Raw genomic sequence first — 12,004 nt, forward strand, 5'->3', positions numbered from 1 at the left:
TGCTAAGTTAGTAGATCTTTAATGTCTTTATTATAAGAAAAAAAATTTTTGTAATAACATAGGGTGACAGATCTTAACTAGACTTATTGTGATGATCATTTTGCAGTATACACAAATACTGAATCATGTCATACACCTGAAACTAATATAACATTATATGTCAATTATACCCCAATTTTAAAAATTCAGTTATTTGAATGTAAGCTGTGTAAATTTTACTAATTCATAAAGAATCATGTAATATAAAAATAACTGCATTGTCAGGTCAACAAAGAGAAAAAAGAAAATGTATTCTCTGACACAGTCCTGCCACAAGGTCATTGTGTGATCTTGGGCAAGCCATTCCACTTCTATGGACCTCAGATTTGTCATACATAACGTAAAAGAGTTGAAAAAATATGAGGACAGCTCATATGGAAGAAAATAAAATCTGGGATCCCTGGGTGGCGCAGCGGTTTGGCGCCTGCCTTTGGCCCAGGGCGCGATCCTGGAGACCCCGGATCGAATCCCACATCAGGCTCCCGGTGCATGGGGCCTGCTTCTCCCTCCGCCTGTGTCTCTGCCTCTCTCTCTCTCTCTGTGACTATCATAAATAAATAAAAATTTAAAAAAAGAAAAGAAAAGAAAATTTCTGCCTCATAGCACATAGAAAAGTAACTTCCATACGGATTAATGACCTACATGTAAAATATTAAAACTCTTGAACTTTAAAAGAAAGAAAGCTAAAGAAGTAATACAGTAACATAGCACACTATATAGTACTAAAGTATAGTGCTAGTATAGGATAGGATAGTAGTATAATCACACCATGGAATCCTATACAGCAGTTAAAACTAATTCACTACCTCTACATGCAAAAACATGGCTAAATCTCAAAAACATAATGCTGAGAAAAGGCAGAAAGTTACAGAAATATATGTATTGGATGATGACACTGATATATAGTTGAACACAAAACAATACTACATTGTTATGGATGAGGAATAAAGCAAAGTACAAAAGCTGGGCTATAAAGATAGCCCTGGAGTTCCGGATTGGCATTACTTCTGGAAGTGAGAGAAAGGATTGGGGAGGAGTGGGTTTGGAACAAAGGAGCCTGCAATTATATGGTAACATTTAATAAAGGAAAAAAGAGAAAAAAAGGAAAGAAAGAAAGAAAGAAAGAAAGAAAGAAAGAAAGAGAAAGGAAGAAGAAGAAAGAAGAAGAAGAAGAAGAAGAAGAAGAAAAGAAGGTAGAAAGGGAAGGGAGGGAGGGAAGAAAAAGACTGGAAGAAGAAAGGGATGGCAATATATTACTGTCAAACACCATACCGGGAGAGCAGGGGCCTGTATGGGACTGGACTGGAGTCCTAGGGCTGGTCCCCATAACCACGAGTGACTCTGGGCCCTGATGACCCCCAAGGTCAGAAGAAATTGGAAGGTTTCCCAGCAAGTAGTTCTGCTCAAACTTATGAACATGCCAGGAAAAGAGTATAGTTACACTAAGGCAAACAGCATGTACTTTCTCCCTCAACCTCAACTAATTATTAGCTGTATTTACTAAGGTACAAAAGAGAAAGTGGATTGGGAACTCAGGGGAAAAACAGACATTTGGAAATAAAGAAAAGTGTATTTTCATTCATTTCTGAGCTTGAAATCAAGGATCTATAATATGTTGCCTTATATGCAGCCCTTTCAACACTCTCCAAAGTCATCCAAATTAAAACACATGGATAGTTTAACTTCACATCATAACCCCCTCAAAATTTCTGTCTTTCTCCTTCAGATCATTGACTGTGGCTAACCAAAAATTAGCAAAATTTGACTAATAAGCATTTTACAGCCTTTCTTGTATCTAGGACCTTGCCCACGTGTCACAACACTGTAAAAGGAGAAGATGAAGTGCCTAAGATCGCCTATATCATTCCAAAGGGAACAAAAACAAGTTCTAGGCAAGCCTGAGTTTTTATTTCTATAAACATTTATATCAACTTATTATAAAATATCTTTCTAATATTTCCCAATTTAAAAATCATTTCACAGCGATTATGTCAGCTGAATTTTGCAGAATCAATAAAAACAAGTTCAGGAAAGTGAACACCTGGCTGTAAGTCCCTTGTAGAAAGTGGTGCGTGGGGACTGGAATCCAGCCCCAGGCAGAGGGATCTCAGATGTCTGACAAGATCTTTCACCAAGCTGCAGCTGTCTGCCAAAGAGTCAGGAGTTCCAACAATATTATCAGGGGATTCAGAACCATCTAATTCAAGATCACAACCGTGAGCAGGGTGGCGTCTTTTCATGGCTGGGGAATGCAACCAACCACCTGCACTCAAACCTTCCCAGAAATTCAGCACTACTGGATTTAATTTTTTCCTGAACTAGGGGTGGGAAAGAGTCTGGTTTGGAGCCTGAAATTATTCACTAACGTATCCTAGCAAATAAGCAGTAAAAACCAGCACTTACAGAGCATTTACCATATGTCAGGAAGATATAGATAATTTTACCCACCCTCCTCCCAGAATCAGCTGCTCTATTTCACCTGAGGAAACCAAAAAGAAAAATTCAATGATTTGACCATGGTCACATGCATCATCTCAGAGCCAGTGCTTGAACCCAGATTCCCTGCCATCAAAGCCTTAACTCTTCCATCAAGTCGTGCTCCATCTTGAGAGGGTGCCTCAACATAAGCACTGAACAGTTCTGCTCCACAAAGGGGCTGGAAAGCTTACTTTTCCAGGACTTGTTTTTGTTGTTGTTGTTGTTGTTAGCTTGTTTTTCTTTGTTTTTTTTTAAGATTAATTTATTCATTTGAGAGAGAGAGTGTGTGTGTGTGAGCAGGGGGAGGGGCAAAGAGGCAGAGAAGCAGACTCCCTGCTGACCATGGATCCTTATCTGGGGCTCCATCCCAGAAGCCTGAGATCATGACCTGATCCAAAATCAGGAGTCAGATGCTTAACCACTGAGCCATCCAGGTGCCCCTATTTTATTTTATTATTATTAGTTTCAGGAGTAGAATTTAGTGATTCATCAGTTGCGTATAACCCAGAGCTCATTACATCGTGCCCTCCTTAATACCCATCACTAAGTTACCCCAACCGCCCACCCACTGCCCTTCCAGCAACCCTCAGTTTGTTCCCTATAGTTAAGAGTCTCTTATAGTGCCTCCCTCTCTGTTTTCTTTTTTTTTTTCTGTTTTCATCTTATTTTATTCCTTCCCTTTCCCTATGTTCATCTGTTTTGTCTCTTAAATTCCGCATATGAGTGAGATCATGTGGTATTTGTCTTTCTCTGATTGACTTATTTTGCTTAGCATAATACCCTCTTGTTCCATCCACATTGTTGCAAATGGCAAGATTTCATTCTTTTTTGATGGCTGAGTAATATTCCATTGTGTATCTGTACCACATCTTCTCTATGCATTCATAACAAGATAAAGAGAAAATTCTGAAAGTCACTTGGGATGAGGGGTCTATAATCTACAAAGGTAGACACATAAGGCTGGCAGCAGACCTGTCCCCAGAAACCTGGCAGGGCAGAAAGGACTGCCATGTCATATTCAATGTGCTAAATGAAAAAAAATATACAGCCAAGAATACTTTATCCAGCAAGGCTGTCATTTGGAATAGAAAGAGAGATTAAGAGTTTCCGGGACAAACAAAAACTCAGGGAATTTGTGATCACTAAACCAGCCCTGCAAGAAATATTAAAGGGCATCCTTTGAGTGGAGAGAGCCCAAAAGTAACAAAGAACAGAAAGGAACAATCTACAGAAACAGTGACTTTACAGAACCTTCTTTTCAAACCCCTTTATTTAGTATGGCATTCAAAATTCTGGCATGTGGATGTATGCTGCAAATAATGAAAAGTAGTTAATAATCAGCCTAAAGCGATACAAAGAAAATGAATGTACATGTGAGAAAACTGAGGAGCACTAAGTCAGAGCATCCTCTCCCAGGGAGAGCCTGAACACCTGCCAGTCAATTTATAAGGAGAGTGGCAGTCCTGGGGGGGCTTAGTCGGTTAAGTGTCTGCCTTTGGCTCAGGTCATAATTTCAGGGTCCTGGGTTCAAGCCCCACATTGGGCTCTCTGCTCAGTGGGGAGTCTGCTTCTCCCTCTCCCTCCCCACTTACCCCCCCCCCCGCCCCCCGCTTATGCCTTCTCTCTCTCCTTCTCTGTCCCTCTCTGAGATAAATAAATAAAATCTTTTTAAAAATTTACAGGGCGATTGTTGAAGTTCAAGGAAGAACAGAAAGTATATTTCTTAGAACTGACATTATTTTTTTTGCAAATAAAATATATTTATGTGTCAACAGCATTTTAAATCCTGATAGCCAAAAATCTTTACACAGGATAAAGTAAGGGGAGAGAGGTTTGAGGCTTTTATGAACCTTCATCACTGACGTTTGCAATCATTTGGTTCTCTTTTAGTTAACCCCTCTGGGGAAAGGAGGTGTTGGTAGCATAGGAATTCCCAGATCTTTATTTCTCTAAAACTAAGAGCAAAAGTCAATAATTAATGTTCTACCAAGACCAGATATTTTACATATGTAATAATAATAACAACAAGAGTAATGACTAGCACTTACTAAACACTTGCTGTAATGTCAGGCACTATTCGAGACGCTTTCCTGTATGATCTCCTTTGATTCCCCTAATGACCTACTATTTGCCCTATTTTCCATAAGAGGAGGTTGAATAACTTGCCCAGAACTCACACAGAAAACAAATGATGGAATCCAGCAGTCTGACTCTAGGCCCTGAGCTCTAACCCACGTGTGACATGCCATGTCATTTGAGCATCCCCCAAGGCACCTAGGTGGCTCGGTCGGTTAAGGGTCTGACTCTTGATCTCAGCTCAGGTCTTGATCTCAGGGCCATAAATTGAAGCTCCATGTTGGGCTCCAAGCTGGGCACGTAGCCTACTTTGTAAAAAGAAAGGTGTGACAATTTGAACATCTCCGTAATCCTGTATCCTGTGAGATCCTTTTTGTGGCTAACAAAATGGTAGCTCAAACAGGTGAAGCAGTTGAAACAGAGCTCGGCTTCAAATTCAGGCCACTCTACTTCCAAAACCCCTATTCTTCTACCACAGTCTCTCTAATGAGGCGTCACAGATGGAGACAAGAAGAGATGGGTCTAGGGAGCCAGCTTTACAGATGCACCTCATATGTCAGTGGGGGTTTCTCCTGCCCCAGGGAGTGGTCAGGGGTGCTGTTTTGTCCTGGCCATCCTCGACTCCAGTCGAGGGCCATCCTGCCCCTGCTGATCGCTCTTCCCCTTTTCCTCTTGGAATTCAGCGCTGTCCCCATCATTCCCATGGTGGTCCCAGGTGCATGTACTACACAGCCCTGTTCTTCTGTTTAAAAATAAGAAAGTTTCTCAGAGCTTCTCTCCCACCCAAGCCCCAGCCTCTCATCATGACGCTCATCTCTCTCTCCTTCACCCTCCTGTCCTCTTTCCTTGAGCCCCTGTCTCCAGAGCAAGAATTCCTTCCCCCTTTCTAGGCAGAGAAATTCAGTCTTGGCCTCTCTTATTTAAGATCTCCTCCCCAGGCCTGTAATTTCAGATCTAGAAACCTTTCAAGGTGCTTTCCCAGAGGAGGCACAACTCTGGCTTTGACATTGGCAATCACCCCCTGCTACCAAACTTACCACAGATCTTTATCATCAGGAAAACTATCGGCTGGGGAATCATTTCGAGGCTACAAAAATTGAATATTGTAAAAACCTCAGTATACTTCATTTAAAAAAAAAAAGGACTTTATTCATGAGAGAAAGAGAGAAAGAAGCAGAGACACAGGAAGAGGGAGAAAGCAGGCTCCCTGAGGAGAGCCGGATGTGGGACTTGATCCCAGAACCCCAGGATCATGCCTTGAGCAAAAGGTAGATGCTAAACCACTGAGCCACACCGGCATCCCAGTGTATTTTACTTTTTACAACTTTATGATACCAAACACGTAACATCAAATTAGACACTGCTTTATCTCCATTGTTAAAGTTAAACATACATCTTACATAACTTGGCTGCGGCTGGCCTTCCTCTGTATCCCTCAGTCTCAGGGGCAAGTCAGAAAGAAAGGAATCTTGTTGGCCAAGCACTTGGCAGCCACGTGGCTCCTAGCCTGCCAGTTCCCAGGGAGGCTGAGTCCTGGCAGCCTGCCTGGAAGCCTCGGTACTCCTGTGTCCCACGTCTATTCTTGAAGTGTCACCCAAATTGTGACTCAGGGGACTTACTGATGTCTCTGGACTTTTTTCACATAAAAGCAAGCTAACACACCAGCTGAATGCTGCCTCGTTCATGACTCTAAAAATTGCTTTTCAGTTTCACTATGACCCTCAAACATAGACTTTCTCCAGGAAAAACAGCTGATGCTATCAGGCTCAGCTAAAGCTGCCAGGAGCTATCTTAACCCTGTATCAGCAGGCTAGATTGGCAGCGTGAAGAAGATAAACACAAGATTCCTGAGGAAGGAATTCCGAGAAGGTAGGTACTATGGTGCACCAGGTAACGCTCCAAGCAGCTGGACAGAAATAAGGGCATGAGCTTTAGATCTTGTCCTGGCTCTACCCCAAAGCAGCTCTGTGGCCTGGAGTATATCCTGTGACCTGAGCCTCAATTCCCTTCTTTAAAAATGGAGATAATAATTCGTAGCTGTTACTGCTGTTACACTGGTTACCAAGTATGATCTCTATTTTAAAGGTATTTATTGAGCAGCTACTATATGCCAGGCCCTGGACCAGACACAAAGGATACAGTGGGAAAAGGTCAGACCCCGTCTCCAGCCCATGGAACTTTAATTTTAGGGAGGAAAAACAGACCTTCAATGTGTAATGATACAGTTAATCTATTAATTAGTTACTGTTGTGGCAAGTGCTCCCGAGGGAAAGTGTGGATACTAAGGAAACAGCAAACAAAGATAAACTGGCTGCGGTGACTTCCTGAGGTGGGGCAGAGGCGGTGGGGGCTGTGGCTGACCCCCAGCAAGCACCACAGAAGCTGAGGCCTGAGTGAACAGGGGGAAATGGGAGAACCTGGGCCCCAGCACAGCTTCCCACAGAGGACCCAGCTAAGGCAGCTCTGAGGAGCGCCAATGCACCCGGGCTTGATCAAGCAAGAAAGGGAGAGCCAGATGCAGGGCTGGAGGACACAGGGCCTGCAGGCCTTGCTCAGGAGCATGGGGTACATTCCTAAAACGAGCGGGAAATTATGTAGAAGTATTTGTAGGAGAGTGGGAAAACCCAGCTTTCACAGGCAGTGAGGCTGCTTGGAGGATGGGGCACCAGAGGGGACCCAGGTAGGGGACTACCACAGTAACCAGGAGGCTGCTGGTATCACTCTACCAAGAGGCAGGGACATCTTAGCCCAGGAATAACAGACATCTCCTAAAATGGCCCTGTGGCTCCAGCCCACCTCCTATGACCATGTTTCTCAAATTTGCTTGATGGTAGGAACCTACGAACTTTGTTAAAAATCCAGCTTCCCAGGCTCTCATTCTGGAGATCTCATTTCGGTGGGTGTTGGCCGGATGCCTGGGAATCTGTACTCTAAACAAGGTTCCTCAGTGATTCTTCTTATTAAACGAGTATGTCCTGTGCTACCCTACAGAATACCTGAGAAATGTACCTTCCAGAGACTGTGCTTTTTATGACCCCAACCAGTGGAGGACCCACTAAGGTGTAAACTCTTAGTTACTCTTAGTTCACGTGATACTTGAGCTACTTAGAACTAAATTAAGCACGAGGTGACACATAGTGGCACAGCCAGAGTGACACTTTTAATGTGACAGCGGGATCATCCCCCTCCCCTGCAAGTAGTTCTTCACGATCTCCCACTCTCCTCAGGGATACAGTCCATGCTCCTGAGCAAGGCCTGTGTAAGCCCTGTGTCCTCCAGCACCCCCTCTTCCTCTCTCTTATAATATTTTGCTATAGTATTTTCAACATTCAGACTATCTATATTGGTGTTTTTAAAAATATGTTCCTTGAAACCTGAGTGTTTTGACCCCTGATAGATATACAGCTGCCAAGAGAGGTGAGAAGCTAGGCACTATGTAACTGCAGAAACTTCCAGGGACAGCTAGAATGGAGAGCAATGGAATGGAACACTTGTTTAATTCTACATTCTGTAAGCGACCTTCAGAGCAAAGCACCTCCCCAGCCCAGAAGTAGTTGAACTTGGGACTTTGTTACTCGCCCCCTACCTCTGCCAGCTTCTGGGAGGAAAAATATCAAGACCTCACATGGATTATGTCCTTGGAAAATTCTGTTCAGAACTGGTATGGTTGCATAGCATCCAGTTGGAGTAAGAAGGAACCTGTTTGCAGTCTATCCAATTAGACTCTCTATCAATTCACTCAAGACAAATTTGTATTTGCTTATGGGGAAGCACACAGAAAAATGTGACTCCACAGGGTGGTTAGAATCTGGAGCTAATATACCATCTTTTCTTGAAGTAAGATTCATTTAAGGGCATGTAGCTGGCTCAGTGGTTGAGCATCTGCCTTTGGCTCAGGTCATGATCCCAGGGCCCTAGGATCAAGTTCACATCAGGCTCCCCACAGGGAGCCTGCTTCTCTCTCTGCCTATGTCTTTGGCTCTCTCTGTGTGTGTCTCTCATGAATAAATAAACAAAATCTAAATAAATAAATAAATAAAGTTTATTTATTTATTTATTTGAAAGAGAGGGTTGAGGGGCAGAGGGAGAGGGAGAGAGAGTCTTAAGCAGACACTGGGCTGAGCACAGAGCTTGATCTCATGACCCTGAGATCACAACCTGAGCTAAAATCAAGAGTTGGTCACTTAACCAACTGCACCACCCAGGTGCCCAAGGGCTCATATACCATCTTAATGGAAGAAAGGGAAAAGAAGAAAGAGTACTTATGAGAAAACAAATGACATTTAGGAAAGCTAAATGGGCCCTTAGAATAGATGTCATGTTTGGTAGTTCTGTGACTATGTATGTTCAGGTGATCTTGTATCTAGATAGTAAGAATCAACCTTCCCTGGTTGTGAGGAAGAAAACAGGATTTATGACAGATGAATTCTTGCAGGGCTGGGGGAGTGGATGCTCTGCTGTCAGACAGATAAAGGGAGTTAGGAGGAAAGCCCCTTCCTGACTCTCAAATGCCTACAGTTCAAAATAATTTTTATGCCACAGTGGCATATTCTGGACTCCTTCATCATTAGAAATGAACTCATTAGAAATAAACTGAAGCCATATCCTAGATCCTTGTCTGCGTCTTAGAGCATCACGAAGTTCTAGTATCTGACTCTTGAGTCACTCCTGGGTTTTAAGAAGGGGACAGGATTGTGCACACAGGGTGGGAAGAGGAAGCAAGGAAATACTTCTGTATAGATCCTGGAGGAGATGCAGAAGGCTTCCATACGGTGGTAGTAGATAGGGTGGTAACAGAGAGATTTAACATGTATTTTGAAGTGGAGTCAATAGAGCTTAGAAATAATTTGACATGGGGATGGGCTTGAGGAAAAGAGAGGAATTACCCAGGACTCCTAGGTTTCTGGCTTAGGATCATTTCTCTTAGTTTATTTCCTTCAAAGCACCACAATTAAAGCAACTGAAGCCATTATCTTGTTAATATATTTATGTGTTTATTCTGTCCATCTAGAATAATCCTGTCCAATAGAAAAGTAAGGTAAACCACATATGTAATTTTAAATTTGCTAGTAGCCACATTAAAAAAGAGGAAAAAGAGGTGAAATTAATTTTAATGATTTATTTTGCTTAATTCAATATATCTAGAATATGCCTAGAATATTTTTTCAACAAATAACCAATATAACACTTACAAGAAGTTTTGCATATTTTTTTTTTGTATTAAATCATCAAAAGACAGTGTGTATTTTACGCTGAGAGCACATCTCAATTCAGACTACATTTTAAGTTCCTAAAAATAGGAACATTTTAAGTTCCTAAAAATCACCTGTGGCTAGTGGCTATGTGTTCGACAGTGCACATCTAGTATGAGCCACCGAGGGTGTGTCCATTCAGTCTTGTTCGCTGCTATCTCCTGCAACTGAAACATTCAATGGCACACAGTGAGCATTTGATATATTTTGGATAAACCACTGATTGCCTGGTTTGGGGGACCCTCTTGGAGGCAATCGTTTTGGGGGTGCGGATCAAAGCTTCCATTTTAGACTGATTCAGTCTGAGGTATATATGAGGCCTCTAAGTAGAGAAGTTAAGAAAGGAAGTAGATATTACAGTCTGGACTAAAAACAAAGATCTGGGTGGAGATGTAAATTAAGCACCTTGATGGGTCCTAAATCCAAAGGAATCATTGTGGATTACCTTTGGAAAGAGCAGAGAACAGAAAGAGCCCAAGACTTTACCTTTAGAGATACCAACATTTCAATGTTAAGTGACAGAAGGAAATCAGGGAAGTGTGGTGGTGCCAAGAAGTCAAAAGAGTAAGTGATTCAAGGACAAAGGAATGGTCTACTGCTGAGAGGTCAGGAATTTAAAAAACAACAACAAAAACAAACCAAAAAAAGGGTAAGATCATCAAGATCTTAACAATGATCCTGCCACACATTCCACAATCATCCCCTCTTTTAAGCCCTCCTTACAATGCTGAGTCAAAGAGAGATTTTTTTTTTTTATTTTAAGTACAAAGAAATCTGGCCTCCAAAAGGTCAAGAAGCTCAACTACTTTATGTAAGAAACAGATTACGCCCAAGACTCTTGGTCCAGTATTACTTACAGAACATATTTTAAAGCATTGGGAATAACAGGAAACTACAGAGGTTTATAGAAAAAGTGTGACTATCTGTGACTTCACCAGGTCTAAAGGTTTTGAGAATAAATGTACATTTGGCATCATCTCTCGTATACGGAACTAGACCAAGATTACATGTTGGGGATTTTTTGCAAGTTTCCTAAGTGCCTTCTGCCCTCCATTTATAATATCTAACATTCTTACCACACTGTTCCTCATAGGACTCAGTTTCTCAACCTATCTTAGGCAATGCAATAATGCCACTTCTGCAGTGTATTAATATAAGTTAAATAGCTTCTTTCAGGAGAAAGATCATCAGCAAGCATTTTTCAAGTGTGTTGTTATAGGTAAATTAAGCTTTCTTTTCTGTCTTTCAAAACAGAAAGAATGAAATGATCTAGGTTAAACTCTATGGCTAAGTCGTTGCATGACCTTGAATAAAACTTCACCTTTCCTGCGCCTCACTGTTCTTATCTCCGGAACAGGGGAGTTAAATCAGAGGCTGTCTAGTTCTCAAAATAACATGACCTAATGTTATAGTTAATTAGGGTTAACTCTGTCCAGATACCGAACTTCTAGTTTGATCAGTGTGCGAAGATCCTTCCAAAGGAAGTCAAGAAACCTACGAATCAATTCTAGGGGCACCACCAGCACATGGGACATCCGGTAATGGCATGATAATTCTCCTGATCATCTCAAGGACTGAACCAGGTAAAGTATGTTTTATAATCTGTATAGTAGAGAAATTAGGAGTGTAATTACCGTTAAAGTAGATCTTTGAAACCCCGTTATACGTTATCACTCCAACAAGTAGCAGGCTGAGTCCCTGTTACTTAGATCGTTAGGTCTTGTGACTCGTTACTTCTGTGGGTTACAGGTACTGACATAGGCTCAGAGTGAGAAAGGAGACGACTGGAGGGCTGGGTTACCTCCAGAGAGAGCCTATCTGAATATTTACGAGAACATCACGGGATACACCAAAAATAAACAAGAAAGAAAGGGGGAAGGAGGGCAGCCAGCCGGGTGGCTCAGTGGTTGAGCGTCTGCCTTTGGCCCAGGGCGTGATCCTGGAGACCCAGGATCGACTCCGACGTCGGGCTCCCTGCATGGAGCCTGCTTCTCCCTCTGCCTGTGTCTCTGCCCCTCTCTGTGTGTCTCTCATGAATAAATAAATAAAATCTTTTAAAGAGGCGGGGGGTGGGGGAGGAAAGAATTCGCGGGCAGAAGAGGAAAAGATGCAAAGGCAAGACCAAGTTAGGGAAATGGAATAAGTAGCAAGGATGGGGG

This window comes from Vulpes vulpes, chromosome 4 (genome assembly GCF_048418805.1).
Source record: "Vulpes vulpes isolate BD-2025 chromosome 4, VulVul3, whole genome shotgun sequence".
Lineage (NCBI taxonomy): Eukaryota > Metazoa > Chordata > Mammalia > Carnivora > Canidae > Vulpes > Vulpes vulpes.